Below are 5979 nucleotides of genomic sequence, written 5' to 3'. Positions count from 1 at the left end.
AAAAAAAAAAAAAAAAAAAAAAACTAAAAAAAAAAAACAAAACTAAATGCTTTATATGTATAAAATATTTAATTCTTACAAAGAAAAAATCGTTATTACCCTCATTTTACAAATAGTAAAACTGAGGCACATTACTGGAAGGAAGGCTGTGGAGTCTAGAGCTATCACCGTCTCTGTCCTTCAGCCACAGGCCCAGGTGCCAAAGTGCCGCAGTAGCTGCCACGCCAATAGCAGTTCAGTCCAGCGTGTTAGCTTTCCCAGACTCCTGCTCTAGGTATCACAAGCAAAAACAAGGCTGAGATTTTATGGAAGGAAAAGTGAAAAGAAAGCACCTCCAAAGCATACAAATAAAAATACTTGCAGAACACAGATGCTGTGATAGTTAATGTTATGTGTCGACTTGTCTGCGCTAAGGGATGCACAGATAGCTGAAGAAACATTTCTGGGTGTGTCTCTGAGGATATTCCCAGGATAGATTAGCATTTGAATCAGTAGGCTTAATAAAGAAGATTGCCCTCACCAATGTTAGTGGGCATCAGCCATTGAGGGCCCACAGAGAATAAAAATATGAGAGAAGAGTAAATTCTCTCTCTCTCTCTCCTTGAAAGGGGACATTGGAGCTCCTGGTTCTCAGGCCTTTGGATCCTGGAACCTGCACCTGTACTCCCCTTACCTCTACCCTCTGTTCTCAGGCCTTCAGGCTTGAACTAGGGATTATATCATAAGATATCCTGCTTCTCAGGCCTTTGGACTCACACTGAATTAAACCACTGGATTTCCTGGTTCTACAGCTTACAGATGGCAGATAGCGGGAATATTCAGCCTCCATAATCATGTGAGCCAATTCCTATAACAAATCTTCTCATATGTGTGTATGTGGTTTTGTGTGTGTGTGTGTGTGTGTGTGTGTGTGTGTGTGTGTATGCTTGTGTTTGTCCTATTGGTTCTATTCTCTGGAGAACCCCAATTCAGATGTCTTACAGTAATTTTAAAAGATGAAAAGGGTCGGGCACTGTGGCTCATGCCTGTAATTCCAGCACTTTGGGAGGCAGGGGCGGGTGGATCACCTGAGGTCAGGAGTTCAAGACCAGCCTTGCCAACGTGGTGAAACCTCGGCTCTACTAAAAATACAAAAAAATTAGTAAGCTGTGGTGGTGGGCACCTGTAGTCCCAGCTACGTGGGAGGCTGAGGCAGGAGAACAGTTTGAACCTGGGAGATGGAGGTTGCAGTGAGCTGAGATCACGTCAATGTACTCTAGCCTGGGCAACAGAGTGAGACTGTCTCAAAAAAAAAAAAAAAAAAGTATGAACAGCTACAGCTTAGCTTTACTGGCTTAATTGTTCTCAAAGTATGGTTCCTGGACCAGCAACAGCATCTAGGAACTTGGTAAAAATCCAAATTCTTGGACTCCAACCCAAACCAACTGGATCAGAAAGTTTGGGGGTAGGGCTAGAAGCCTGTGCTTAAACGCATACTGAAGTCTGAGCTCTACCGAGGTGGAGGACCCAGCTGTGGCTAAATCTGGGCTGTGTGACTCAGAGCCCATGACAACTCTGGGGAGTCATTACAGTGCCAATTTTGGAGTCCAACAGCAACAATAAAAAATATTCTAGCCAAAAAGAAACATGACTATCATTCCCTCATAGGAATGGAATAAGGCGGAGACCTTCAACATGCCTTTAGTACCCCCTGTCAAATACAGATTCTTGGGCTAAGGTGAAGGGTACCCACCTAATTTAACTTGAAAATAAGGATTAAGTGCCAACTGTAGTGGATGAAAGCTTGTTGAGAGGAGGGTGAAAGAGGCCAGGTCACTTTAGAGCAGATTAGGTAGTATAATATTCACTTGCTGCTATAATAAATATATACACAAAAGAATAATGGCTCCAACAAAAAGAAGTTTATTGCTTGCTCATACAGTATTTCAAGGAAAGCCTTTTTATTTTTCTTGAGACAGAATATTGTTCTGTCACCCAGGCAGTGGTACAATCTTGGCTCACTACAACCTCTGCCTCCCTGGTTCAAGTGATTCTCTTGCCTTAGCCTCCTGAGGAGCTGAGATTACAGGCACATACCACCACACCCAGCTAATTTTTGCACTTTTAGTAGAGACGGGGTTTCACCATGTTGGCTAGGCTGGTTTTCGAACTCCTGAGCTCAGATGATCTGCCCACCTTGGCCTTCCAAAGTGCTGGGATTATAGGTGTGAGCCACCGCGCCTGACCAGGAAAGTATTTCTGGTTGACAAGTCACAATCTTATACCTGTTGATTCGGAGGGATTCCTTCTATCCCATAAGTACTCATCCCCTACATGGATACATCGTCATCATCTGTATCCATCTAGCAGGAAGAGATTATGGTTAGGACACACCCCCTTTTTAAAGGCATTGGCCTAGAAATCACACATATCACTTCTGCTCATGTGTCATTGGCTAGAACTCAGTTAAATGGCCACATCAAATCACAAGAGCAGCTGAATAATGTAGTTTACCTATGTACCCAGGAAGAAGAGGAAATGAATTTTTGTTGAAGAGATAGCAAGATCTTTTACTGGGAAGAGAATGGGATGATAAAAATAACTGGATTGTGGGCTCCGATTATTTAGATAGATAGAAAACTATCTTTCTTTGTTCTTCTTCAGTATTTTCAGCATCTGACAGGTACCTTGCAGTGCTCAGCAAATGTTGGTTGAATGATGGAAAACACTAGAAAAGTGATGGGAAATGGTGTCACACCTGTTTCTGCTTCTCCCTCTCATATCCATGGAGAAATTCTGGCTAATTCATCACCTTCTTTCTTGCTAATCCTGTATTTAACCCAGAATTCCCATCATATAAGAGCTCCAGGCAGACATTATTATTATTTTATATTTTTTGAGAAGGAGTCTTGCCCTGTCACCCAGGCTGGATTGCAGTGGCACAATTTCAGCTCACTGCAACCTCCGTCTCCTGGGTTCAAAGGAATCTCCTGCCCCAGCCTTCTGCGTAGCTGGGACTGCAGGCACACACCGCCATGCCTAACTAATTTTTGTATTTTTAGTAGAGCCGGATATTTCACCATATTGGCTAGGCTGATCTCGAACTCCGACCTCAAGTGATCTGCCCACCTCAGCCTCCCAGAGTTCTGGGATTACAGGCATGAGCCACTACGTCTGCCTAGGCAGGCATTATTAATCAACTAGGAATGGCTCGCAGTATGAAACCTAATTGCCATCTTGGGACATTGACTTTCTAGCTACAGTCATTTCATCTGTAAAATTGGTATAAACCCTGTCCAGGCAGTTTCTCAGAGGTGTTTTTTTAAAAATAATAATTATTATTATTATTATTAGAGATAGAATCTTGCTCTGTCACCCAGGCTGAAGTGCAATGGCACAATCTTGGCTCACTGCAACCTCCACCACCTGGGTTCACGCAATTCTCCTGCCTCAGCCTCCTAAATAGCTGGGATTACAGGCACATACCACCGTGCCCAGCTAATTTTTTGTATTTTTAGTAGAGACGGAGTTTCACTATGATGGGCAAGCTGGTTTCAAACTCCTGACCTCAAGTGATTTGCCCGCCTCAGCCTCCCAAAGGGCTAGGATTACAGGTATACGCCACCATGCCTGGCCTATTTTTTATTTTTATAGACAGGGTCTCCCTGTCACTCAGGCTGAAGTATAGCAACTTCATAGCTCACTGCAGCCTTAAACTTCTGGTCTCAAGCAGTCTTACTGTCTCAGCCTCCCAAGTAGCTGGGACTACAGGTATGCAGCACTATGTTGTTTAATTATTTATTTATTTTTTTGTGTAGAGATGGGGTCTCACTATGTTTGCCCTTTATGTATAATTCACAGATGTCTTAGTGCTGACCAGAGCTTATGTTTATAAACCACTGGTCTTACACTGTTGAAATGTTAGTGCCTTCAAAAATCTTTTGACTCAGGGTTCTAGAATTATCCAACTGTTGAAGGAGTGACACGTTCCCAGACCAGACTGCTGATCAGTCACAAGCAATTGTCCTTCTTCATTCATTTCTGAAATATTACTTTGGCCAAGGCTCTGATAACATCACATATTCCATTACATCTTTCTTGAAAGGATTTGAAGTAGTGTAGACTGTACCCTCATGGGCCAGTGTTGAGCTCCGTGAAGGAGTCTCAACACTTCTGCATACTCAACAAATGAGTGGTATCTCCAGGAGAGGAGCTGGGCTACTCTGACTCACCCAGACAACTTCACTCCAGTTTTAACTTGTGTGCATGATGGATTCTTGACCTTAAACATGTTCAGAAATCTAGCAGTCATTTAGCCATGCCTCTCAGTGCTCATGTCTTGACATGATCAGTCATGAGTTCTATGGCCAGTAATTTGTTACTAATTGTGTATAAGGGACCACAGTCTGAAGGATTTGCCTTCTTTAAAAAAAATAGGAATAATTATTCTTATAATAATGTCATTCCTATTCTTTTGCATTCCAAAGTGCTCTCCTGAGCAACAGGGCAGAGGGAGGCATTTTAGCTGAGTGCCAGGAATTTCACACCATGCTCAATCTACCTTACAATGTCTCAGCTTGTGATGAGAGACCATTAACAGTTTTGACAACTATAAATTATGGTAGTGTTTGTGAGCAGTAATTTTTTTTTTAAATTTTGAGGCAGAGTCTTGTTCTGTCGCCCAGGCTGGAGTGCAGTGGCGCAATCTCGGCTCACTGCAACCTCCATCTCCTGGGTTCAAGCAATTCTTCTGCCTCAGCCTCCCAAGTAGCTGGGACTACAGGCACTCACCACCATGCCTGGGTAATTTTTGTATTTTTAGTAGGGTTGGAGTTTCACCATATTAGCCAGGCTGTTCTCAAACTCCCGACCTTGTAATCCGCCTGCCTCGGCCTCCCAAAGTGCAGGGATTACAGGCGTGAGCCACCGCGTCTGGTTGTGAGTGGTGATTTTTATGGTTACTGCCACTGTTTATCCTTTTGCTTCAGTAGTATATGCTTTCTCACCTTATTACTAGTACTGCAAGGGGAACATCTGGGGGAAAAAACAAAACTTTGTTAAAAATAAAATTAGCCATATTTGTTTAGCTTTTTCTTATATAATGGCAATTTTTGAGCTCTTAAATTTTTTTTTATTCAAGTAGTTGCAAAATGCTTTTATGACCACCACACCACAAATATTTTACAGAAATATTTGTTTTGCTTCCTTGGAAAAAAATACCCAACACAGATTGTGAGGAGTATGGGTTTCATCTAAATCTCTTCACAGAGTGGGAGGGCAAATAGCAGAAAAGATATAGGGACACACAGTTTTAGCCTGGTACCTCCCTACACACTCACATATTGCAGGGTTACTTACTGCCTTCACTCCTTCTGGGCATAATCAGGAGAAAGGCAGATCTGGGTCAATACAGACAAAGTCAATACTGGCAGGGCTCTGTAAAGTAAGTAAGATTCTGGAAAGATCCATTGGCATAAGCCAGCACAATGTACCACAGGCAAAACTGAATCAGGGTTAGGAGCTACAATCAAATAAAAAGGTGATTGAGAAGAAATGACAAAGATCCAGGTGGAATGATCTGTTTTTGTAAGTAGGTCCAAAGTGTGGAGGGAGACAAAGACAGAGACAGAGACAGAGCAGAAACAAGGACAGAGAGATGGAGAGAGGGAGAAAGAACAGGGAGAGAGAAGGACAAAGAAAGTGTGTCTTTGTGGTCTTAGATGGATACTGCTTATTTATTATAATTAAAGGGTCAGAGGAAAGGCAGATGAAGTTAGCTTATGAATGATGAGATGGAGGGTCAAATAGACGGATAAATTGATTCATGGATTATTGGTGAATGAATGAATGGATAAATGGATTTAATGAAATTAGGATGGATGGCTGATGTTACTAATAAATAAATGATGGGCAAGTGAATGATTAGTTGGATGAATGAACAAATAAATGGAGAATTGGATTGGATGTATGTATGGATAGAAAGACAGACAGATGGACAGA

Source organism: Sapajus apella, unplaced genomic scaffold, assembly GCF_009761245.1.
Source record: "Sapajus apella isolate SASKATOON/1434 unplaced genomic scaffold, GSC_monkey_1.0 scaffold33, whole genome shotgun sequence".
Classification (NCBI taxonomy): Eukaryota; Metazoa; Chordata; class Mammalia; order Primates; family Cebidae; genus Sapajus; species Sapajus apella.
This window is presented reverse-complemented; position numbering follows the sequence as displayed.